Raw genomic sequence first — 26,848 nt, forward strand, 5'->3', positions numbered from 1 at the left:
AAATATATATATACAGGGTCCAGATGGGGAAGAGTTTTGACATCTGCAGTATGTATATCATAACATTGCACATGCAAACTATACACACACACACGCACACATCTGGATTTCCCAGGAATTCATTGAAAGCAATATAGCTATAATCTACTTGCTGATTGGCTCAAACTGATTCAAAAACTATTCATCACCATCTGCTTAATCTAATAGATCAATTTCCCCAGGAACCAATCCAAAAAAACAATCAATTATTTACATAATTTATGATCTCTCACCACCTCTTGTGTAAGCATAAACCATATCATCATATTTCCCTTGAACAACATCATGGGATACCCATTAGAATTATTTTTTAAAAAACAGCATGCTTCACTGGCAAGGTTCAGTGCTGGTTACTTGGCTTACGATGACATTATGGGAAACTTTCATTAGGCCTCACAATTGCAGCAGTTTTAGTTTGACAAAAATCGCTGCTTTGATCACATCTAATTTGCAACGGCTTTTGATTTCATATTATTTTACTGTTAATACCACAAGCTCTGTTGTTATTCTGTAGAACAAGAAACAAAATTTTCCAGTAACATTAACATTGAACTAATGCTAATGGAAGAAATTCTCTTTTAGCTCTTTTATGTTGGAAGTTCTGTAACTGGAATGGACGAGCATACAAAAATAACTGGAGCAAGGGTAACATTGACCTATGCAAGATGAGGCAATTCACAGATTTTTCAGTTTTGTTTATTGGAGTGTAAGGATAAGGTTAGAGTGTAAGGATAAGGTTACAGTGCAATCATTGGAATGATACATTTGTCAAAAGAAGTTATTTATACAATGGGCGGCACGTTAGCGCTGCCGCCTCACAGCACCAGGGACCCAGGCTTGACCCTGACATCAAGTGCCTGCCTGTGTGGAGATTGCACGTTCGCCCCATGTCCGCGTGGGTTTCCTCCAGAAGTTCCGGTTTCTTCCCACTGTCCAAAGACGTGCTGGTTCGGTGGATTGGCTATGGTAGATTGCCCTTTAGTGTGTGTGCCTGTGTGTGTGCGTGTGACTGTGTGGCCTGTGATGGGCTGACTTGTCCCATCCTGGGTGTACCCAGCCCACTGTCCATTGCCTGTTGGGATAGGCTCCAACTCCCCAAAACCCTGAATTGGCTGGAGTGGTTCTGGAAAAGTAAGTGAGTGAGTTATTTATACACTGTTAGTTTTGAAGGGTTTCTGGCATTGGGTGCTTGTTGAACTGGAACATTGCGTCAAAAATGGAATTGCTGTTGGGAACCATTTCCACTAAACACACAAAGATCCTGGCACTTTCAGATAGTGTTACCCCACCGCACCCTATGATGCAAATAATATAATTGATACCATGTGTAAGTATGATGCAACATATGCTGCTAAGAAAATTTCCACAGTTAGAACACATTTTATCCACATTAACTGATTTAACTTTTTACCTGAATTATTTGCATTACCACTGAGTAACATTTTACTGAGTTCCTATGGCCTTAAATAATTGGGATGATTGGATGAACTGATTCAGAGTGAGTATTGTAAATAATCAGTTACCTCATTTAAGGATTATAACTGTGAAGTGAAGTATAAAAGAATTGTAGCCACCATTGTCAGCTGTGGCTCAGTTGGTATCACACATGCCTTAGAATCATGAGGTTCTAGGTTCAAGTCCCACTCTGGAGTTTGAGAGCACAAATGAAAGCTGAAACTTCAATATAAAAGAATTGTTGCATGTCTATAATATTAGACTCAGTAAATTGTTTACTACCTTTTCATTTGACACAGGATTTATTAGAGATGTAATGTAACTGAACATTTTGTGAGGGTCATTCAGAAATGTTGAAAAATTGGCACCACCTGGATTCATTGGTATCTTTAGAAATCATATATTTGGAAACTACAAAGCTCTTAATCTTCTACCAGGCAAATTAAATTGGATGTCTGCCAAGTGAGGAATGCAGCAGCTGCATATTCATAATACCCAACATTCTGCCTTGTCCACGTTTCCTATAATACTATTCTAGATTCAGGGTAATTCTTTATTTATCATGGGCCCAAGTAAACTGTGAATTCCTGTAATTCTGAAACATTCCAAGGGAATGCAAAAAAATGTTTAAATGTATGTGTTCAGGTAAGGTGAAGAGATTTTTCATAATGGGAAAGAAATCTGGACGGAGTGTACCACAGTCTTCAAATGTGCTATTGTCCGTGATGAATTTCACCCTGAACAAAATGACAGAGTTATGTGTCTATGTGCTTTTCTCCAGTTTTAATTTCAGGGCCTTTGACTTGAACTTCCTTTTTCTCATTTTTTATGATTCAAGTGCCATGATTTTTTCCCCTCAATTTTATGAGCTTCTTTTCTTCTTTCTTTCTTCCTCATTTTTCAGTGTATTTTCCTTTAGTCAGCACAAACTACACATTTCATTTGCTACTGAGCACTTACGATAGTAGATTTATCTTTTCAAAAAGGCACACATACATCCACATATTTGTTGGACGTTGAAATCGTGAAAGTTAATTTCTTGGATAGTTGGGGGATTAATACAAAGTTTAATGCATTGAATTGAAATGCTAAGTTTATTGATACGGTAATAGTTTTCTGATACAGAGGCTATTATGACCGCTTCTATTTATGATAGAGGTAGCAATCACCCCTTATTTTGTTCGAGTCAGTGTAAACTCATATCTTATACAGACTCCAGTATGTGAACTTTAAGACCCATGATGCCAGGACTGGGTGGTGCAGTAGGTTAGAAATTTGCCTTTCGTAGCTAGGACCATAGTTGAAAGCTAGCCCGTGATGCTGAGATGAAGGTTGACCGTACTCAACCAGCCCGTGCGTGCAAGACCCGAAAAGGATGTCTACCATTAGATGTGATTCCATGATTTGGCAGCATTTGCTGAATGCAAGTCCTGAGTGCGCTAATAGCTTCACTCACAACCAATCAGTTGAGCTCATAATATGGCTCATTGATGTTTGCTGGAAGTGACATACATTCCTAAACAGGCACTCATTCTCTGCTAACAAAAGGATTATGTTCAAGCCTTGCATCTTTTTTGAATTGCCTGGGAGTTTGTGGAGCTTATAATTTCTCGTTGCTTTCTCCATAGCAGTACCTCGGCCAATCAGAGTCGACTTGCTAACAAATCAGCGTCCTTTTCTCCTGTAGTGTAAATTATTGTGATCATTTGAAATTTGGTATTCTTGTGTTTGTCCTGATGAGTGCAAGACAAAAAGCTTCAGCAACATGTCTCTCTTTTCAGCAATATTCAAGTTGTCCTCTCTGAGCTAAGGATTCTATGTGAAATTAATTTGCACAATCTTAATCCAGTTATTAATAGCCAAGGGTTTACTGCACAAAGCTTCCAGAAGTTTGATGCCACAGCTTATTCCTGATAATTTAAGGTTTACTTTTGTGCTACATTAACTGAATTAGTCAATTAATTGAATTTAACAAAATGTGTAGCACAGCAAAATGGGAAATTCATGTGAAAAGATTGAGTTACCAGGTAATCTGTATTAAGCACCTTTTAATTAAGAGGAAGAAACTGATTATCAATGTCATTCATGTAGGTTTAGGATGCTTGCTGTGGTAAATTTAAAACTGTGCCATCACAGAGTGATGTTGGTTGTTTGAGATTGAGAGGTGAGGCATGTTGCTGGGACAAAGTCAATGGAGCTTCTCTGACTGTACTTCCCGCAACCTAAGTTGTTTTATACTCCACGAAATGGATGATAACAAAACTGGTAGCTAGTTGTACAGCTTGTCTGATTTTCATTTTTCACTAAGAGGAATGGAGAAGAAACACAGTCAGGGTGTAAAATGGGCTGCTGATACCTTATCGGCATTTTGTGCGACCATCAAGATCACTTTCATTCCCCAAGCACCTGAAATGGAAAATTTTCATTTTCTAGCTAAAAACTGCTCACTTTAAGCACAAAAAAGTGGGGTGGAAATTAGAATGCAGAACTTTAGTTTAGGCTAACCATTTCTTGGCAGCAAAAATCAAGAATTGTACTGAAAAGATTCAGATGTAACATGTGCATTGGTATAGTCCATAGATTGACATTTGGCCTTCACAAGTGAACCCCTGACCTGTATTTCAAATAATGTGCATCACTTAGTCAATATTAGCGTAAAACAAAGATATCTTTGACAGAGTTTTCTACTAGAGCTGATAGATGTTGAGTTGGAAGCCACTTCTGTATATTTTATGTACAGCTTATATTGGCAGTACTGTTTAGCTTTGGGATAAAAGTTCCACAAGAAACTTACCTTCTTATCCATGTCTCTTTTCTAGTTTTGTTCCTATTGTGCTTCCATATCTTTCAGGTTCAAGCTACTGTCCTGGATAAAAGTATGGCAACTGATTTTAACTTGGGGCAGACAGGGGACAGAATGAGCAACAAGCTCCCTTGATATTATTAGCATGTGGCCCAGGCAATATTAATACCTGTGCCTCATTTTAATATGATTGATGGGCTTCCCACTCGTAGTGGGAAATAAGAAACGGGCAGCCTGCATATTTTGCTGAACAATTTCCGGTGGGCTGCACAAAGGCTCTTTAAATTTGGACTGAATTGCTTAAAGCAAGGCTGCACTCCCTCCTTTTGTGCCAGAACTCTGTAGGCAGTAATAAGTCAGAGTCCCACCTGCAGGTGTTGAGATGCATTCCTTGATATCTGGTGGAGGAGCTCATGGCAAGGAGGGGAGGTACATTAGCCTAGCACCTGCAGGTGACAACCCAGCAACATTGGATAGATATAACTGAAAGGGTCCATGTCTACAGCATCTACCTCAGGACTTGGGATCAAAAAGGAAGAGGCTCACTGGCTTAAAGAACAACAAAGGTGAGTGCGGCTGTTCCTCTCTCCATCTTTCTTAGTAACATCTCACAATATTCCTCTCACCCCTACCCCACTACCCTCAAGAATTCCCTCCCCTCCATTTCCTCCCCCACTTCTTCTTAGGCAGTCCCTCAGGGTCGAGGATGACTTGCTTCCACTCCGGTTCCATAGATTTTGAGATGGCTTATAAATCCAATTGCGCAATCTGCAGATGCTGCTACATGCAGGGCAGGTGGTGCTTGAAGGGTTGGCTGGATGGAGGCTGTTTGAAGATTTGCGCACTCTCTCCGATGCCTCAGTTTGGCCAATTTTTCAGTTTAAAGCAGTGAGCGGAGAGCCGGGATTTTTACAGTTTAAAACAGAGAGGACAATGGGGATTTTTACAGTTTATAACAGCGAGAGGAGAGCCACGATTTTTCAGTTTAAAGCACATTCCTGACGAAGTCTCTCTGTTCAATGCCTTCCTGGATAAGCACTCTCCATTTTGGTCAGTCACAAGCCAGCGACTGCCATGAGTTGACAGGGATATTTGACCTCTTTGGGGGTGAGCTTGAGGACATTCCTAAAGTGTTTCCACTATCCTCCTGGGATCCTCCTGCTGCAACCGAGTTCCAAGTAGAAGGGTTGCTTTGGGAGTCTCGTGTCAGGCATACGAACTACATGTCCTGCCCAATGGAGCTGGTTTTGAATGATTAGCACCTCAATGCTGGGCAAGGTGGCTTGGGAGAGGACACTACCTTTCTTGCCGTTGGATTTAGAGAATCTTGCAAAGCCACCTGCTATACGTTGTCCCAGTTTCTGTAGCCTATATAAGCGCAGGGATCCTTGCTGCCCAGTAAACCATGATCTGAGTCACGGGTTTGAGATCCCTTGGACCTCAAATACTCTTTTCCTGAGTTGGCAAAAGGTTGAGCTGGCCTCCATCACATCCATAAACATACAATTACAGGAGCTCACTGTAACACTTTTCTCCCATTTTAATCACACAAACCTCTTCCTTTGCTATCTTCACACCGAAGGCCAACAGCATTCTCTTCTTGCACCCTAGTACTTGCAAAAAGAGAAACTTCTCCCAGTACTCCTTCCTCATTTCCCATTCAACATACTTGACTTACCATTCATTACCTTGCCATTCTCATTCCGCCTTTCTTCTTCCCAAACTTTCAGCAGAAGTACAGCCTGCACAAGTCTTCCATATCTCCACTTACTTTCCAAGAGCTGCTTGCTTCTGAAAATTGTTCTTAAAAGTACTGAATGCAAATTTTAAAAGATTTTGCATTCAGTACTTCCTCGGTTGTGAGATTATTGGTGTTGTTAAAATTTACTTTGAGTTTTGTGAGTCTTTTGAAGTTTGTGTGTGTGTATGTACATGTATATATATTTGTGGAGGAGAGAGAGAGAGAGACTAGCTTTAAAATCAGTCCCGCACTTTCAAAAATTTCACTGTTATTAGCATTCAGAGCTGAAGTGCTCCCATGGGCAGTAGGAAAAGCAAAGAATCGTGCTGGTCCAGTCAGGCTTCACATAACTGCAAAAGGCATCAAAATTAGCATTGTTGGAAAGGTATCAAATAATCCGGACTACAAGTGCTTAAAACCCTTTAAAGGGCGAAGCTCCACATAGGACAGGTGCTTTAATGGGGTAGTGCAAAAATGTTAGCACTCCTGATATAGGTCAACAATTTTGTTGAAAGGAGTGACTGTAAGCTAATGGTGCATCAGGCCACCCAATATTCAGAAACTATTATATTAATGCTGCTATTTTTTTTATTTTCAAAGGATATTGCTTGAACTAATACCTCAATTGCTGATTAATGTAAACAATTTATTAATACAGGCTTTTAAATTCGAGTATCTTTGTGCATTGTGTTGTGTAACAAATCAATTTATTAAGCATAGGATTTTAAGGGCTGTTCATGTAAAAATAATTGTGATGAAGATTTTCTTTGGATTCATCGAGTCAGAAGACAGGAATAAATTGCACAAAGGGTTAGACTGATTCAAAAGTTGGCAGCTTTGCAATATTTAAGGGAGAGATCCAGATTGCTTTGATTGTTCCTCAATAATGTTCATTACACAATAATTTGGATCAATAGGCAAGAGTTTGCCTGTCACCTGTGCAGGGCTCACCAAAGACCCTCTGAGGAATTAAACATTTTGATCTTCAAATACAACTTTGTAAATCCAGGCCTCCAATGCCAATACTTTTCAGTCTAGGTGGCAGTGGCAGAAGAATGGCTTAAATGTAACAAATTCATGATCGCCATTGATTTCAATGAGGGCTGAGCACCTTCAGTGGGGTAATGATTGAGTGGCTCAAAAATCATCGCAGGTTATGGTGTGGTGTAAGTAATTGCATAAGTCAATCACACCATAATTGCCTGGAGTTTTAGCATTACACCATAAATGTGCTATTATTATGGTGCAAGTTTTCAACAAGTTCTGACCATATATTTCAGTGGTATTGACCAGGCCAGAATTTAAAATACTCTTTCATTTTGGGAATAATGGTATCTATTAGTGAATTGGGTAGACAGGGGACAGGTGCAGTTTAACACAGAGAAGCGTGAAGCGATTCATCAAAGAGTCACAAATATTTATGGCACATAAAAAGAGACCATTTGGCCCAATGTATCTGTGTTGGCCGAAAAAGAGCTATCTGGCCTAATCACACTTCCCAGCTCTTGATCCGTAGCCTGTTGGTTACGGCAATTCAAGTGCATATCTAAGTATTTTTTACATGTGATGAGGATTTCTGCCTCTACCACCTTTTCAGGCAATGAATTCCAGACTCCCGACCCCCACTCTGGATGAAACATTACTCCTCAATTCACCTCTGTTCCTTATTTAAACTTTATTCCCCCTAGTTATTGACCTATCTGCTACAGGGAAAAGGTCCTTCTTAACCACTGTATTTAGGCCCCTCATAATTTTATACACCTCAATTAAACCTTCCCTCAGTCTTCTCTGTTCCAAAGAAATTATAGCCTATCCAGCCTTTCCTCAGGGCTAAAATTTTCCAATCCTGGCAACATCTACGTAATCTCTTCTGCACCCTCTCCAGTGCAATCACAACCTTTCTGTAATGCTGTGACCAAAACATTGCACGGTACTCTAGCTGTAGTCTAACTTGTGTTTTATACTGTTCTAGTGTAACCTCACTGCTCTTATATACTATGGGTGGAATTTTCCATTTATGAAACTAAGTATGATGGGGGGGGGGCAGTTTCGGCAGCGCCCACCGCGCTGGCCGGAATGGTGGGAACTCACGCCCAATTCCACTCATGGAGGGTCATTAATTATGCACAGGCAAGTAGCGGACCAAATCACCTGGTGGGTCAGGAGCTAATTCGTCCAGCCGCTGTCAGCTGGTGGGGTCGAAGAACCGGGCACCATATTTAAAGGCCAGTCCAACACATAATCTCACTCTCTTTAGTCCACCTGTCTTGTGACACGTGCAAAGATGTCTTGCAGCCAGAAGAAGAAGGCTGAGAGCCTCAGGAAGAAGGCAGCACTTGGTTTCACCCTCCATGCCTTGATGCACAGGTGCACAGCCAAGTCCTGGACCCCAGGGATGGCTGCAGGAAGCAGAGCAGCCTCACGTCTCCGGCCTGGGAGACCGTCACAGAGCAGGTCAGTGCGGCTGGCAACTGTGCCCAAAATGCTATCCAGTGCAGGAAGATGATGAATGATCTCATCTGCTCAGCCAGGGTAAGTCATCCTTCAACACCCTCCAATATCAAACTCTCATCATGGCATCGTGCACACAAATAGCGACTCTCTTCAGTGATCTCATGCAATTATTAGCAGGGGACACATATCAACACTTGTTCTCTCACTGAGAGTTTCACATCCCCACCATCCCATCTATCATGTTGCTCACACTCCATCCTCTGACCCTTCTGAGGAGGGCTCACCACACACAGGGGATATGATCTCACCCAACCTCTGCTCCACTCCTCATCACATGCCTTTCTTTCTTCTTCATGCAGGCGTGAGAGAGCACAGAGTGGGTGAGGGACGGCCGACATCATCGCCGTCACTGGGTTTGAGGGGGCTGCAGCCGAACTGGCTGGGGAGGGCGGGGATCGCTCCTGTGGGGAAGGGGAGATCAGCCTCTCCCAGCAACTTAGTACGGATCACAGCTCCATCACTTCATCAAATCCTGACAATCACAGTGAGTCACGTGCAGTCTTATCTAGCTCATGCTCATTAACTGAAACTCTACTTTCTATTTTCTAGGGACCAGCAGATCGAGGCCTACAAGCCAGTTGAGCACTAGTCTGAGCTCCCAGACCACGTCTGAAGAGGAAGCTCTGGATGAATCATCACAGCGTTCACACGCACCCTCCACCAGCTCAGAGACACACACATCAGTGGGGCACAGATGTAGATTAGGCTTGGCCTCACTTTCTGGAAAACACCTCACTGACACGTCCCTGCAGCAGTCGGAGGCAGGGACATCCCAGGTCTCTGGCACTCAGAGGGCTGCTGGAGACCAGCCACCTGCTCAGTCTGAGTCAGGTGATGAGACTCTGGAAGCAGCTACAAACTCAATGCTCGAGCTGCAGCGACAGGTGGCGAATCATCAGACAGCGATTGGACAGTCACTTAGCAGACTAAAGCGAATGGTGGAGGAGCCCGTCCATGTTCTGTCCGATGTCGTGGCTCTGATAGCGAGCGCCTCGAGGTCACCATGGGAAGGCTGACGACCACCATAAAGACCTTGATCCAGCGGGTCTTGCTGGATTTCCACTCAGTCCTGCACTCCATGGCCACACACCCTGGTGGGCACCATCTAGATGTAGGTGACATGGGGATGAGGCACCTTGACCTCCCTCCAGGTGCACCATCGCCTGCAGGAGTCAGGGCAGGGCCCTCAGGCACCAACAGGGAGGATGAGTGTCAGCCAGACACCCCTGGGGCCACCTCTCAGGACACTCCAAGCTGCTCACAACCCTCTCTGCCTGTGCCCTCATCAGCTCCAGCTTCTCAGGCAATCTAGGGCACTTCTGCCCCTGAGCAGGTGACCCTTTTCAGGCCAGGGCCCTCCAGGCCTCAGGCCACCAGAGGACGTCTGTCAAGGTCATCACAGACATCTGGGCGTAGCAGTCAGCAGCTGCCTCCACTTCTGCTGCAGATGTCGGGACTGCACCCTGGTGTAGTGATAGAGTTAGGAAAGTTAAAAAAAATTGATGTTACTTGTGGATCACAGGTTTGCTATACATGTAAAGAAATTGCACTTTTGTGAATACATTTGATGGTTATGTGAATGTTTTGGTCAACTGAAGGTGTTCTGATTTTGTTCTTTAGATTTCGAGGTTTAGCCATCCTCCCACTCAGTGATAGTGTCCCACTGTGAGATTCACATTCCTGTGATGTCAACCTTAGTTGAACTAGTCTCTACACCCTTGTGTGATGTCAGGGAGACGTGTTTAAATCTTTATTGGAAGTCTGTGATGTAAGCGTTTCTAGCCCTTCTTCCTCAAGGAACACCACTGAGTGAGAGCAGTTCATCAGCATTGATATTCTAGAGGCATTTGTGTCTCCTCAATGATAGTGACAGAAGAAAAGACTTACACGGGAGGAGGAGATCCCGAGGCATGTCCACATCTCAGTCGCAGCAGTGTTTGCATCATTAGATGGCAGCGAAGGCTTCAAGTCTTCTCTCGCATCGCTCTTGTTCCTAAGTGGGCTCTCAGTTCCCAGAGTGAGCTCACTCACAGGGCCCCATGGACCAAAGCAAAGATCATGGTCTGGCAGTTCATGAGGCCAGAACGCGTAAGTGTGAATGCAGGACTCGTTCTCGTTCCAAATGGTTGGACGTCCGCTGAGATGAAAGTATTGAGGGCTAGAAGAGATGTGGCCATATGCCCTCACTTAACTTTATTCTTCCTGGAACCTGTCAGCAATTAATGTCTCACAAGCACATCTCCCATATCTTCCTTCCTCCATGGTGTGATCACGCTCATACTGAGATTTAGCAGCCTTCTGAAGTTCCTGGGCCTCTGGATCTTCATCATCCGAAGAGCTGTCATCCTCCTCCAGGTCATGCTCTGGCAGGGGGGGGGTCACCTCTTTGCGTTGCCAGATTGTGAAGGGCGCAACACGGGATGCGGGAAACCCTATCGGGAGTGTATTGTAGTGAGCCACCTGAGTGGTCCAAGTACCTGAAGCGCATCTTCAGGAGCCCTATGATTTGCTCTATAAAGGAACATGTGGAGCTGTGAGCAGCGTTGTACCTGTCCTCGGAACGAGGAGAGCAATGCACCAGTGTTATCAGCCAGTGTTTCAGTGGGTACCCCTTGTCCCCAAGCAGCCATCCCTGCAGACATAATGGCCCCTCGAAAATCTCAGACACCTGGGAGTGACTCAGGATGTAGGAGTCATGGCAACTCCCAGGGCACCGTGCATAAATGTGCAGTATGTGCTTCCGGTGATCACACACCAGTTGCACATTGATGGAATGGTAGCCCTTGCGGTTTATAGACATTAGGGGCTACTATCATGGAGCCCATATCGCCACATGGGTGCAGTCTATTGCACTCTGCACTCTTGGGAAGCCTGAGATGGCGGCTAAGCCAGAGAATCTTGCAGCCTGGCTATCTTCGTCCTGATCGTTCATGCCCTCTCTTTGCTTTCCTAATTTCCTCGATAATATCACCCCTGCACTTTCTATACTACTCTAGACTTTCTGCAGTATTGAGCTCACTGTATCTGACAGGTTTCCCCTTTTTGCCTCACACCCCTTGTGTCTTTTGACATCCAAGGGGGGGAATCTGTCCCTTTTTCTTTGTAAGCATATATTTGTTCTGAATTCTCTCTATCTTCTCTTTGAATGCCTCCCATTGCTCTGACATTGTTTAACATTCAAGTAGTTGCTTTCAGTCCACTTTTGCTAAATCATATCATTGCTTGGTAAAAGTTAATGTAAAACTTTTATTCCTGGTCTATGTCTAAATCTGCCTGAATTATGATTGCGAGCACCAAAATGCGGTCCCACTGATGTCCCTTCTACCTGCCTTGCTTCATTCTCTAAAACATAGCTCAGAACTGCCCTTCTCATGTTTGATTTGCTATGTACGGGATAAAAAAAATTCTGCTGAATATATTTTAAGAATGCTGTGGCCTCTATATCTTTTACACTGATTCTATCCCAATTAATATTAGGGCAGTTGAAATCCTCTACGATAGTCAAACATCCGTTATCCGTACATCCAAAAACCAAACATTTTTTTGAAAGGACCCTAACGTGAGCCAACAAGATCCTCACTGACCTTTTGCGTGGGAAGTCTGTGACCCAAGCTGACATGAACCTTGCCGACCGGCCCCAACCTTTAGCGTGGGAAGTGTAGTTGTTTGGCTGTAATGTTTACAGATATTGACAAACGGAGAAACAACATAGTATTTGCAGACTATTGCTAGCGTAGGCTTAATATTGTAATGTAAGTGGGCCCGGGCCTCCCGTATATACGGTAGTGATATCACATCAGAAAACTGAAAATATCTGAATGCCAAAACACAATTGGCCCAAAGGGTTTCACATAAAGGATACTCGACCAATATTACTGTTCTGTGCTTTTTTTTCACTTCTTAGCAATTTGCCTGGACATTCCTTCCCCTAACTCTCTCTGACTGTTTGAGGGTCTATAGTGCACGCCCAGCAGTGATTGCCCCTTTTTAGTTCTTCACTTCAATCCATTTGGCCCCATTTGATGGTCATTCCAACATAGCATCTCTTCTCACAGCTCTAACCATTTAAGCAACATTACTATCCTCACCCTTTTCTATCTTGTCAGAAAAACCCTGAAACCAGAAATATTGAGCTGTAATTTTTGAGCTTTTTAAAGCCAAGTTTCAGTAATAACCACAACTTCATACTCCCAAGTATCTGTCTGTGTGCTTAGCTCATCTGCCCTATTCATTAGATTCCTTGGGTTGAAGTATATACATAAAGCAGTGCCAAACTCCTTTGTTGTCTGTTTTCAAGCTTTTGTTTCCCGTGCTTTCCACACTAGCTTATTAATTTTCTGCCTTCCATTTCCAGATATGCTACTCCCTTCTGAATCTGCACTCAGGTTCCCAACCCCCTGACAGGCCAGTTTAAACCCTCCCCAATTGCACTAACAAACCTCCCTGTGCTGATATTGGTCTCAGCCTTGTTGAGATGCAAACTATCCAGCTTATAGAGGACCCACCTGTTCCAGTGTCCCAGGAATCTGATGCTCTCCCTGCACCTGCACCATCTACACATTGATCCACGCTATCTTCCTATTTCTGTACTCACTCCATGGCATGGAGAGCAATCTGGATTGTACCAGCTTTGAGGTCCTGCTTATCAGTTCCTTTTTTAGGTCCTTAAAATCTTTCTACAGGACCTGATTCCTCTTTCTACCTTGTCATTGGTACCGATATGGAACACAGCCTCTGACTGTTCATCCTCCCCCTTCAAAATGCCCTGCAGCCGCTCACTGACATTCTGGCCTCTCAGACCAGGGAGATAAAACACCAGCCTGGAATCAAATCTGCAGCCGCAGAAACGCCTGTCTGGTCCATGAATGTTTGAACCCTCTATTACTATTGCTTTTCTGACCTTCCTCCACACCCCCCTGTACAGTTGAGCCACCGATGCTTGGCTCTGGCTGTACTCCCCAGAGCCCTCACAAGAAACGCCCTGGATGTGTTTTTGACTGGGACTGAGGTGACCTGCCATATCTCTATTTATTAGATGACTATCTAAACTTACCAGAAAGGTTTGCATCTGACCTGGGGGAAAAAAAAACCCACTCACCACCTACTCGCCAGTCTTCCCTTGTGCTAAAGTCACTTAGTTGTTTTTTATTTCTCTCCCTGATGCTCACATTCCTTTACCACTTAATCTGTATTTATAGATGCTTTTTTTTATTACCTTTAAGGCTGTTTAACTGTTTAGCGAATGCCAAGACGTAAACATTAACCACTAAAAATGCTAACCAATAAAATTAATGCTTATTTGTAAACTACCTGCACACACAATGTGCTGACTGAGATGCCACTTTTTGAGATTTCCCATTTGTTTCTTTGGTGTCTGCTGCTCTGCTCCTGATAGGCTCTGCTGCTGCTGGCTCCCTTGCGCTATTTACATCTGCCTTTATTGCTTGCAATAAGCTCTATCTTTGGAGAAAGAATGAGGAGTAGCAATATAAATGAAATGGTACAATTGTAATGGGGGTGCAGGAGGAGAGACCAGGGGGTATACGTACACAAATCTTTGAAGGCGGCAGGACAAGTCAAGAAGGCTGTCAAAAAGGCTCATGTGGAGAGATGAGAATAACTTGGTTGTTCTCCTTGGAGCGGAGAAGGTTAAGAAGAAATTTAATAGAGATTATCAAAATTATGAAGGGTTTTAATAAAGTAATTAAGGAGAAATTGTTTTCAGTGACAGATGCTTAGTAAGCAGAAGACACAGATTTAAGGTAATTGTCAAGAGAACCAGAGATGACATACAGGTTTTGTGCAAAGATTTCTTAAGATCTGGCATGCACTGCCTGAAGCAGTGGTGAAGCAGGTTCAATAATAACTTTCCAAAAGGGAACTGGTTAAATACTTGAAAAGAAAGATTTGTTGGGCTATGGGGAAAGAAGAGGCAAGTGGGACTAATTGGATAGTTCTTTCAAAGAGCGGCACAGGCAGAATCAGATAAGATGCCTCCTGCAGTGTATCATTCTCTGATCCTATGTACTGTATATCCAAATTGGAACCCAGGTCCATAGTTTTTGCACACCTGCTGTAGGGGCACATTTTAACCAACGGATAGCTCAAAGAACAAGTTGGATTCAGGTAGTGATTAGAGAGGCAGAAAACGAGGATAATTTATGTGCGTTAGAATGTATATATGAGGCCCTATAATTAAAAACCTTAATTTTTTAATGCTGTAGCTTCACATCCATATTCTGACATGATGCATTTTAATTTAATGGAAACTCTGTAAAATATATATTCCTAAATACAGAACAAAGTATTTAAAGGAAAAATTCAGTGATTCACTCAAACTCTGGATTAACAGTGAATGAATATTTGAATTAGTCCATACTCTGCTGCATAATGATGTTTTTCGCATGCATTAATTTACAATACCATTTGATCTCATTAAATTATTATTTTGAATGATATCTCCAATTGGTCAATATTAAATAATACAGGTTTTAAATTATTTGTCCAACTGAGCTTGTTGTTTAGTAATATATATCTTGCAACCAAATTTAACTAATATTCGCGACATTCAATCACTCATTCCTTTACCTGTGGAAATGAAATAATGATTTCTTCATTCACTGTTCATAATCTGCCTTTCCAGCCATCTGTCTCTGTTGAGTTTATAAATTATTTCTAATTTGATATTACTTCTAACTAATGTACTGTTCTGTCAGCTTTCTTTCTTTCTGTAATATAGCTTCAATTGGGTAATTTTTGTATTATGTTTAACTTTTTGCTGTTTTTAAGCATTTTAGAAAAACTTCAGATAGGATACTTATATTACCTTCTGAGTGGGTGTACCTTCACCACATGAACTGCAGCGGCTCAAGAAGGCAGTTCACCATCACCTTCTCTAGGACAATTAGGATTGGACAATAAATGTTGTCAAGGGTGTCCACATCCCGTGAATGAATCCATTTTTTAAAATCTACAGGAATAAAAGAAGTACAATTCATCACCTTATATCTCATGACCTCTCCTGGGTGATGGGAAAACTGATCTAGTCCCATCAAAATCTCTGCAAATAGTAATGTACCATGTCAATTCCAAACCACTTGTGAACACTCATTGCCTGACACAGATGTTAATTTTGATGGAAAACTGTTTAAAAGGAGTCTCCATCTGCAAACTTTATAATCATGGGATGGTTGCAGGCAGTTCCATTCATAGAAATGCAATGACCATTCATGTTCTTTCAGAACGGTTCCCTTTTTGCAAAAGAAGGAAATGCAACTGCAAATGGGTGTACCTGGGTTTATGCTGAAGCAGGCAAGATGCCGTGGTAATGTTGGTGAGGAAGGGACAGGAGTTAATACCTTGTCCCTCCTCAGAGGATTTCATCTTCCCCAAACTACACCCTAGGAAACTGGAAGTTTATGAAGTTTGAGTGCACACAGGGATAAAATGTTGGAGCTCATTGGACGTCACACAAGGGAGGTTAGGGGAGATGGAGAAGTGGGAAATGAAATGTCAAGGTAGGGTAGGCAAAAACATAGCTTGTTCCATATCCAAGTATTTCAATGAGCATTGACTGAGCCAATAATACTTCAGTGAACTGTGTGATTGTGCACACATTTAAAGAGGTTTTTGTGTTTATAGAGTGTGGCTTAAGGAAGAGGAACACTTCTGAGTGGTGATCAGGCCATCAATTCCTCCCTATCCTCACCAACTTTGTCATGGCATCTTGTGCATTTCAGCATAAACCCAGCAACACACACTTAGGAGGAAGCAGTTAGTGAATCAATAGAGTTTTCAAAGGTCAAAGCACTGACAATTAATGAACATTGAGCACCTGGAAGTGGAAGGGGAGGTCAAGCTGTTCATAAGAGCATAAGAAATAGGAGCAGGATAGAATATTGAGCCTTTGTTCAATGAGATCATGGCTGATCTGATTATGGCCTTAACTCCACTTTCCTGCCTGCCCCCAAAACCTTTGACTCCCTTGTAGAGCTCAACCATCAATACACTCAATGACCCAGCCTCCACTGCTCTGCGAGAATTCTAAAGACTAACCACCTTCTGAGATAAGAAATTCCTCCTCATCTCCATCTTAAATGGAGCTTTTAAATTGTGCCCCCTAGTTCTAGATACCCCTACAAGTAGAAACATCCTCTCAGCACCTACCCTGCCAAGCCCCCTCAGAATTTCATATGTTCCAATAAGGTTACCTCTCATTCTTCTAAACTCCAATGGGTATAGGCCCAACTGGCTCAACCTTTCTTCCAAAGTCAAACCCCTCATCCCAGGAATCAACCTAGTGAACCTTATTTCCAATGCAAGTATGTGCCTCTGTAAGTAAGTTGCTCTTGGTTGAGGTGCCTAGGGACCTAGATTTTAAGGGCTCTGTCTGAAAAAGAACAAAATTGAGGAGCATTAATCTGATGTGCTGGCATAGCAAGAGTCGCTTTACTGAAAGCATGCCTTTCAGGGATAGCATCTTCACTGAGATGAAAGTCACCTCAATTTGTAAAGGCTGCAGCAGAAATATCCCAGTTATCCCCCTCTTAACATCCTGTCATTGAGAGCACCATGTAAGAAATTAGGATGGAATATGAGGAACAGGAGTGGGGCTGAATTTTTACTTTGGGAGGGGAAACGGGAGCTGGGACTGTTTCCGTGTCTTGAATCTCCCCCCACCCGCACCCAACCCCGGCCCGGTCCTCACCCCCAAGGTGAAACAGGAAACAGCCATTCTTTGGGATTTTGACAAGGGCATCTTTGTAAATGTAAATGGCATGGCGAAAGGTTCCCTGTCAATTAAGGGTGGCAGGCAACCTCTCAAAGCTAGAGCCAGGGAGGGCTTGTAGGCTTGTGTGGAGTGCTGCACACCTTCACCACTCCTCCCAAGTCTGCTGCTGGTGCCCGCCTCCAGATAGTCAGAAAACTGGAGGCCAACTGGAAAATCCTAGTTTGCCTCCCTTTCAGCCCTTAGAAAGTCTCTTAGTGAGCCTAATTGACTGCCTGTCTCAAACCTACCTTGACCAAAATGGTGTTGCAAAACCAGCATGTTGGCCTGGGCTGGTATTTTCAGGCCTTGTCCGCCTTGCTAACCTTGGCGGGCTTGAAAATTTTGCCCCTTGAGTCTGTTCTGTCATTCAGTTAGATCATAATTGATCAGCACCTCAGTTCTATTTATCTGCCTTTGCTCCATATCCCTTAATATGCTCACTTAACAAGGATCATGAATTGTTAAGAATTTAGGCAAAAGGGGTAGACATGGTGTTAGGAATAGCAGCAGTTAGTCAATGAAATGCTATTTATTAAGTGGTGAACCTGTACCATGAGGAGAAAGTAGCAGCAGCTTTTGGGAGTGGAATTCTTTAGTAGCCTACACAATACAGACAGAATTCTGTACGACCAAGGTAGTCAAACATGTCTGAAAGCCTTGCAATTCAGGCGACTGCATATCTAGCTGTGCAGTCATTACTGTTACTTAAATATTTGTGGTTTTGAGAATTTATGCAGCCAACACTGGTACAATAAATCAAAGTATAAGCTAATACTGAATTCCTTGTGAATTCTATAAATGATTTGCTCTATTTTACGAAAAGGTTACTGAAAAACAATTCGTAATTTAAGCCAGACAACTGAAATACTTCGCGATTATCTCAGCCACATTTCCTTCAGTGAACAGATTTGCATTTGACATATTGTCAGGAAAACCAAAGCTGTGTCTCATTATTCCTGTATAAATCAGAGCAATTTCTCAATTGTTTAATTGAAATTATAAAACAAACAAACCCGTAAAGTTGAAAACTTAGTAAATATTAAAACCGATCTCAGAAATGCAAATGAATATGGTAAATATCCTGTTTATCCAGACAATTCAAAATCATGTAGATAGTGAATAATGGTGATCAGCTAGAAATTGAAAGGTCATATCAAATTGAAATGTTCAATAAATGCTCTGAGCAGTGAGACTTGTATTGTTCCTAACCATGATTTGAATCCTGGGTTGACATTACATTTTGAAAATCACTCTCTGAGAACAATTCATTTTTGTAGTCTATATATAAACGGTACCAGTTGACATGGTGAAAGGTTGGAGGCTGATTTTGTAGGTTTTGTACCAGTAGAGGCCATCCTTGTTTGCTTTTATGCAAAATAGCATTTGCTTAAGTGTGCCAATGGTTGGTGATGCCATTACTCTAGCTTTTCAGAAAATAATTTGATTACTGAAAATGTTGTGCTCGCTATAGTCTATAATAATAATATAAGTTTAATTAATCATTATGAGCTTTTAGTGTCACGTTTTCTTCATCTTTTGTAAAGCAAATTCATCCTTCACCTTGATGCATTTATGGTCTTATCTTCATTCAGTCGACCTTGCCTGCCCTGTATTCATAAGCTCGTTGGTTTTACAGTATATAGTGTAAACCTTTGTGGAAGCTATAAATTTTGTTAGGAATCTCATGTTTAACGGTTTTGATCTTTTTGAAGATCATAGGGGCATTTTGACTGCAAGCATAAAAAAGGAAAATATTTCTTCAAATGCTATCCAGAGATTTATGAAAAACCAAATGCCATTTTATTCAACGTATTTCATGAATATTACTTTGCAGTCCTCAGCTTTCTAAATTCAAAGATCAGTTTTATGGTTATTTTTGCTAGAAACTTCATATATATCTGAAATGTGACAGCTGGTATTCATGGTGTTAATATGATGAATTGACACAATTTCATTGTTTAGCTTTAACCCTTCAATTAACAAAGCCACCAAAAGTGCAACAAGGAATTGAGACAAATAGAATTCTAAAAAAGAGAAATTAATGTTAAGCTTGCATAGAACCAAAACTGAGAGGGTAAAACTATCAGGAAAGTCTGAACAGGCTGGTGCTCTTCTCTCAAAAGGAGAAGGCGGAGAGGTGTCTTGAAAGAGGTCTTTAAAATTATGAAGGGGTTTGATGTGGTAGAAGTAGTGAAGATGTTTCCACTTGTTGGAGAGTCCAAAACTAGGGCGATAAATATAAGATAGTCATTAATAAACCCAGTAAGAAATTCAGGGAAAATGGCTTTACTTAGAGAGCATTGAGAATGTGGAACTTACTACTCCATGGTATTTATGAATCTAGTATAGATGCATTTAAGGGGAAACAAGGTAAATACATGAAGGGAAAAGGAATGGGATGTGTTAATAGGATGAGATTAAGGAAGGTGGGAAGAGGTGCACATGGAGCATAAACCTGTTGGTTCAAATGGCTGGTCTCTGTGCTCTACAAGTTTATGTAGTTTTGTCATGTTAACACCAATAGCTAGATAATACAGTATTTTCTGGAGATTTACTTGGAATTATGCTTCAATGTTTTCCTTGTTTTCAACATCAGAGGCCATTCATGTAAGACAGTCTATGTGTCTTATATTATGTGTTATATATTCAGTAGGTCACACGAAGAGGTTCTTAGTCTTGTATGGTTTAACATTAGCTGTTTATTGATAACACATAACTATGTACATACATACAGGGTAAAGCCCAAGCTATGAGCAAGCTCCATGCTTACTTCTACACAGGTCTCTGTCAACCACAACTGACTAGTTTCAGGTCATGTGTCTCTTTACATCTCATTGTGGGTGGTACTGTTTCCCAGTCCCACGTTAACCCTTACTATGCCAGATGCTCATATGCTACACCTCCTCCCAAATCTTTACCCAACGTATTTACATTACAAATGTGCTACCCCTTCTCCCCCGCTGAAGTCTCTGACTTCATAACTTCAGATAGCCTAGAGGCTTGACAATTCTACCAGATCTCGTTCTGATCACATTTGGAGGAGTGGTAGGCTCAGTTGATTTGGGCAACCTTTGTTGATTCGGAGTTTGAGTTGTAGTCTGTGTTTCTGGCACTTGGTTGTCTTCTCCTGATACGCTTTTTCTGCACCTTGGAGTTGGACTTCTCCTTCAACCCCCCATCTGCTCTGCTTGGGGACCACCAGCTTATTCTGACTCCATCTGCTGTTTTAAGAAGGCTAAGTGCACACATGCATTTTGGCTCAAGAGAGAAAAAGATTGATTGCGGATGACGTACATGACTTTGAACATCTGCTTGTCGCTATACATTCATGGTTCTAGGATCATGCCTATGACTGGAAGTCAGGTTCCTCCAGACCTGTAGAGTGGTGCGTCTGTCATTTGTAGCCAGAGGTGTCTCAGCCATGGTTCCACATCCAAGAGAACCTTAACACTGACTCCTGTGTCCAATTTGAAGCTGGTGAGGTGACCGTTTATCTAGATGTCAACATTCTAAAAGGAAATCCAGGATCTTTGACCTCACCCAAGAAGCATGGTTGGGTCTCTTCCTGGTGTGGTACCTCAATCTCATGGATTGTTTTGGGATCCTCCACCCGCTGGGGTGTCTTAGCTTCGCATAGCATTCTGAAATGTCCCTGGTGATTGAAATTGCTGGACATTGCTCTCGCCTGTGAGGTCATTTGGCTCCGCAGCGCTGACATGGTCACCCACCCTCTTGTGGTCTGTTTGGGTATAGCCTTCCTTGGCCTGCAGTCTCTCTGCCCCTATCTTGTTTCACTAGCTCAACAGTTGAGGTTGCTCTGTACCATGCCTTACTTTTGCTATGTAAAATAGATTGTTGCAGTTGGTGGATTTCAGACTGTCTGGCTATGTGGATGGCCTTTTCTCCAGTCAGATCTTCACTGGCCTGTAGTATACATGAAAGTGCATCATCAGCCACTCTGACAATAATTCTATCCCTTATGAGATCTAATTTAAAGTCACCGTGGTCACAAGCTGCAGCCACTCTGTTTAATTCATTTATAAAAGAGTCAGCTGGTTCTCCAGGCTGTTGGACATGTTTGTTAGATTTCGCATTCTCTAAAAATTTTGTTGCTTCTTAGATTAAAATATGTATCGATTGAGTTTAGAACATCATCAAATTTATCTGAGGATTTGTTTATTCCTTGCCTCATAATAATATAATTGGCTATCAGACCTACTGAATGACGTAGTGTATTCACTTGTTCAACTTCTGTCTTTTTATCTAATCCTGAAGCTATCATGCATTTTAAGAATTGTTTCTGACAAAGTGCCCAATTTTGGGGTCTCCTCTACATTGTGGAGACCAAACGCAGACTGGGTGACCGCTTTGCGGAACACCTCCAGTCTGTTCGCAAGCATGACCCAGACCTCCCTGTCGCTTGCCATTTCAACACACCGCCCTGCTCTCATGCCCACATGTCCGTCCTTGGCCCGCTGCAATGTTCCAGTGAAGCCCAACGCAAATTGGACAAACAGCACCTCATCTTCCAGTTAGGCTCTTTACAGCCTTCCGTACTTAACATGGAGTTCAACAACTTCAGACTATTGACCTCTCTCTTCTATCCTCACCCCTTTTTAAATCCCCTTTTTTCTACATTCATTTTTATTTTCTATCCACTTATTTTTATTTTTATTCATTTAGCTGTGGTTTTATCCCCTTTTTTATCCCCCCTTCTATCCCATTTTCTACTCTTCCCCCCCACACCACTGCCTCCTCCCACCATTCCATCCCCAAAAGGGCCATCTGTTACTTGTTCCATGTTGTTATTTCACACAATGCTACCCTTGTTCTGCTACAATCACGTTCTGCTTTCTTAACTTCATGCCATTATCAGCACTTTTTTAGCCCTTACCGCTACCATTAACAGTCCCTTTGTCCTTTAGTTCATGACATCTTTGTCAATCTCTCCTTTGTCCCCATCGAATGTTGACCTTCTATCCAGGTTCACCTGCTCCACCTTCCTTAAATAGCATAAATTTCATCACATTTCCACTTCTCTTCAGCTCAAGGGTCATTTGAATTCAAAATGTTAACCCTTCTTCTCTCTCCACAGGTGCTGATAGCCCTGCTGAGTTTTTCCAGCATTTTCTGTTTTTGTTTCAGATTTCCAGCATCTGCAGTATTTTGCTTTTATCCCCAATTTTGTGTTTGGTCTGGCCCTAGGATCAGTCCACATTGGTCTGGTAATGTTGATTTGTCATCCACGGCTGTGCAGATTTTAAAGATGGTGCTGCAGTAACCGTTTTTCAAAGTGTCTTCCTGCGCTTGTCATGTTTTGGTGGGCTCCTGCAGTAATGGCAGTCCTGACCTCTTTGTCTTTAGTTTTGTGCAGCAATTTGCCCAATCAACTATTCTGGGCCTTCCCCCTGATATTGGAGGATTTTCAAGCATTTTACAATTGATTCCCGGCTTTGGCTGAGGCTTTTAAACATTCAGCTTCTTTTTCTCCTTACAATGAGCTCGGCCACCACGTGGTATGGCACTGATTCTGAACCTGGGCTGGCCGCAGTGCTTTTGGAAACATGCTGCCCTTGACATTTTTGCAGCACTGAAGCTTTGTAAACTCGTCCTGGCTTAGAAGTTAATTTTTGCTCACCCCTGCTATGTCCTTTGACCCTGCATTCTGTGGCATTCACAATGGGCCTCTACGAGATCTTGCGGAGCTCTCAGCTGCACAGTTGAGTCTTTCCTCTGCCCTGCTGCTTCCAATTCTGAATGGCGCTTCTTTCAGGCAATCTCCCTCTGTGTCTTCTCTTCAGCTGCTTTCAGTCAGGTCAGAATGCTGCTCCTTTACTTTTCCAGCTTTTGAGTTTCTGCTCCAGCTTCTCTGAGATGCTGGGTTTTTGCATTAGCTGCCACCATGTTGTATGTTCAGTCGGTCTCACAAAGAGGTTCTGAGTCTTGTATGGTTTAACGTTAACTGTTTATTGATAACACAATCCCACATTAACCCTTACTATGCCAGATACTCTTATACTACAATGTGTCCTGTGAACCAGAGTTTGCCTTTACATGCCCAATATGGGGGTAACCAAGGCTAGGGGTGGAGCAGAAAACCTTACTACTGTATTTAACTTGCCGGATTTGTTATAAAGCTTTACACTTTGGAAAATGGTACAGTAAAATTCTGTCAGACTGTAGCTGAGGCTAAACCATGGAAGGGTGTCATTAAATATAATATAAGGCCATCTGCAATATTTTTACAGGATTTTGTAACACATGTGCCAACCATGAATACAAAATAATTTCAAATGTAATACTTTGCTGACTTTACTGCTGCAAAACCTGGATCTGGGTCAGTAACATCAATTATACTGGGATTTTCTTCATCTCACAAATTCTGCAGCCCCATCTCAAAGGCTTTCGAAGAAATAGTATGCCAGGATCGTACCTCTTGCAATGCATTGCTGGTACCCTTTGAAGTTCAACCAGAAATAAAGGAACTCAGAAATGCATCCCTCAAGTCCTGAATATGTTTTGCAAACGGAATGTATTTTATGGAAAGAATGTGCTGTATGTTGAAATGAATATGAAAGTTATAGATTTGTCTTCAGTTTTAAATTTAAAGCTGAATAATAACCAGAATTTAAAGTGACTGCCAGTTTCATACTCGGAGATATTGAAACACAGAGACATATTCATGATTAGATTTGAGACTGAAAACCCCTCGTTGTCACAGATATTTGATATCTGAAATGTTGCCCGTGGAATTTGAGACACTCAACATGTTTGATGTGATGATTGGCAGAATTAATTTTTTTAAAGCTTTTTCACTTTTACAGTGATCATAATGCAAACACTGTACAATTTTGATGCTTTTGTGAGCTGTACAAAAGTTCATCAATGATTATGGCCAGAATTTTTACATTGGCGTGTGGGGGCAGGCCCAATACACCGATGTGTAAAACGACGCGCGGTGACGTCGGGCGTATGTCCCGATATCACCTCGAGCCATCGCGATATTTCGGTGGGCGGGCGCGCTATGAGCTCTGATGCGCACCTGCCGTTAATTAACAGGCCACTTAAGGCCCTTGAGGTGTTAATAGATGGTGATTTTTCAGAGCCTGACTGATCTTCAGAGCATCACATGGGCGCAACGGGCAGGTGGGTAGGCCACATTTTTAACCACCTCATCCACGAGCGGGATAAGAAGGGTCAGTGGACTCGCGAGTGGTATTTGGTAGACATTTAATGTTTAAACTTACTCCTACTTGCTTGTGTGAACAGGACAACTTCAAATCTCTTCACAACTGCTTACGTGGGAATAATAGGCTTCAGTTCAGGACTCTGGAGTAAACATCATTCTTGGGGCCTTGCTGGTTTCAGGAAGCCTTCCCTCAGCCTGGGAAAGGGGATTGTGGTCTCCACTGGAGGCACCTCTTCTGAGGAAGAAGAGAGGGCCAGAAGCGGGAGGAGGCCAGGAGCCCATATTCAGCCTCCAGGGGAGCGACCTTTAGGAGGACAGGTACAGGCACAAGGGGCCCTGCCAACAGGAAGTGCAACACGGAAGGGGCTGCAGAAGACGCCACTATCCTGTTGCCAGGGTTTAAAGGCGGCGATGCAGCTACCTCAATACATCTGAGGTGCAATGCCGAAGGAGGCTCCGTCTCTCAAGAGAGACAGTGACCTCCATTTGTCAGATGATTGGCCCTGAGATCAGCGCCAACTGTGTGGGTGGGAACCCCATGCCAGTGGTGTTGAAGGTCACGGCTGCCCTCAACTTCTATGCCTCCGGCTCTTTCCAGGGGTTAGTGGCTGATCTTTGTGGAGTGTCCCAATCAGCTGTCCACATTTGTGTCAAGCAGGTGACAGAAGCTCTGTTCAGGCGTGCATTGACTTTCATCCACTTCCGTTGAGACGAGGCCAGCCAGGCTGAGCGAGCCAGAGGCTTCACAGCGATTGCTGGATTCCCCCGCGTCCAGGATGCACACATGTGGCCATCAAGGCGCCAGTGGGTGAGCTGGGTGCCTTTGTCAACAGGAAGGGATTCCACTCCATGAACTTGCAGATAGTGTGTGACCATAGGATGCAGATTCTGCAAGTCTGTGCAAAGTACCCAGGCAGCTCCCACGATGCCTACATCCTCAGACACTCGCCGGTGCCAAGGCTCCTCAGTGCTCCGGATGGATGGCTGCTGGGTGACAAGGGCTATCCCATCAAAAGGTGCTCATGATGCCTCTCCGCCATCCAAGAACAGAGGCTGAGCAGCGGGGCAATAGGAGCCACGCCTCCACAAGGGCTGTGATGGAGAGAACCATTGGTCTTCTCAAGATGCGCTTCCGATGCCTGGACCGTTCAGGGGGCACACTCCAATGCCCTCCAGATTGTGTGTCACTGATAGTGGTTGCATGCTGCGCTCTCCACAATCTGGCGCTGGAAAGGGAGGACGCAGTGGAGGAAGAGGATGTAGATGCAGATGCTTTGGCTGCACACGATGAGTCCGGTAGTGAGTCCGAGGATGAGCACGCTCAGGAGAACACTGAGGGGATAAATGCTGACCTGGGCAACCTCCAGGGGGGCAGGGACACCCAGGAGGCTTTAATCCAACGAACCTTCAGCAATTAGGTGACGATCATCTGCCTGAGATCCAGGGTTTACTTTTCTTAATAGCAAGCCCACTTAATTCAAATTATCTGTTCATTCAATTTGTTTCTACCTTAAATTCCTGCTTCACAAACATTTGAAAATGATAGGAAGGAAAACCAACGTGGGTAAACGCCCTTCCCCTCACTCGACACTGCTCACCCTGCCTCCTCCTCACACCCATTCCCACAGCCGCGTAATCTCCTGGGAGAGGCAAAAAACCCAGAAACAACCCAGGGTGAAAGAAGGGAAAAAATATTCTGTAAGATCCCTCTCCAACCCCTCAGGTAGTCAAAACCAGTTCAGGAAATCACATGGACCAGTTATTACCTCTAAAGATCTTTTACATGATGTGATCTCCACCACTGTGAGGAATGACTCCAGCTCCCTTTTGAAGGGATACAGTGAATTAGCACCCACCAAACCAACCAGCAATGTATTCCAGAAGTTCATAATTCTCTGGGAAAAGAAGAACCTAATATCCAATATATTCCTCACTTATATTCCAGTATTTTGCTCTTACGTAGTTTAAGCACATGTCCCAGGTCATTGTCACTCAATTAAATTGGAATATTCTGACAAAAGGGACCGGCCATTTCATTATTTTATAAAATTCTATTAGGTCACCTCTAAATCTTTGCTGCTCAAAAGTAAACAGAGCAAGATCGATGATCCTATCTGTGTAGCTGAGGTTCTTTAAGCTTGGAATCATTCTTGTAGCTCTCCTTTGGATCTTTACAAGGGTCACTATATTGCCTACCATGTCGGTGGGATGGGGGGAACAGGGAGGCAAAACTGGGCACAGTGCACAGTGACCTGTGCAGTGTCAAAATGATATCCTCTGATTTTTACAGAATTCTTCTACTAATACAGCCTAATACCTTGTTTTCTTTAGTTATGT

The 26,848-nt window shown here is 42.9% G+C and overlaps 1 protein-coding gene across 4 annotated transcripts in view; it reads left to right on the forward strand.

The window, feature by feature from the left end:
• The window catches only part of znf385b (zinc finger protein 385B), a 423,045-nt gene that overhangs the window by 215,559 nt on the left and 180,638 nt on the right, over nt 1-26,848 (forward strand). The window contains exon 1 of one of the 4 annotated variants that reach the window (XM_078551948.1): nt 1,444-1,537. The exons of the other annotated variants lie outside the window; for them this stretch is intronic. The gene's annotated coding sequence lies outside the window, so the exon portion shown is untranslated. Of the gene's footprint in view, nt 1-1,443; nt 1,538-26,848 lie in introns of those variants that run through there. 4 annotated transcript variants of the gene reach the window in all.

This window comes from Cetorhinus maximus, chromosome 11 (genome assembly GCF_964194155.1).
Source record: "Cetorhinus maximus chromosome 11, sCetMax3.hap1.1, whole genome shotgun sequence".
In the NCBI taxonomy this organism is placed as follows: domain Eukaryota; kingdom Metazoa; phylum Chordata; class Chondrichthyes; order Lamniformes; family Cetorhinidae; genus Cetorhinus; species Cetorhinus maximus.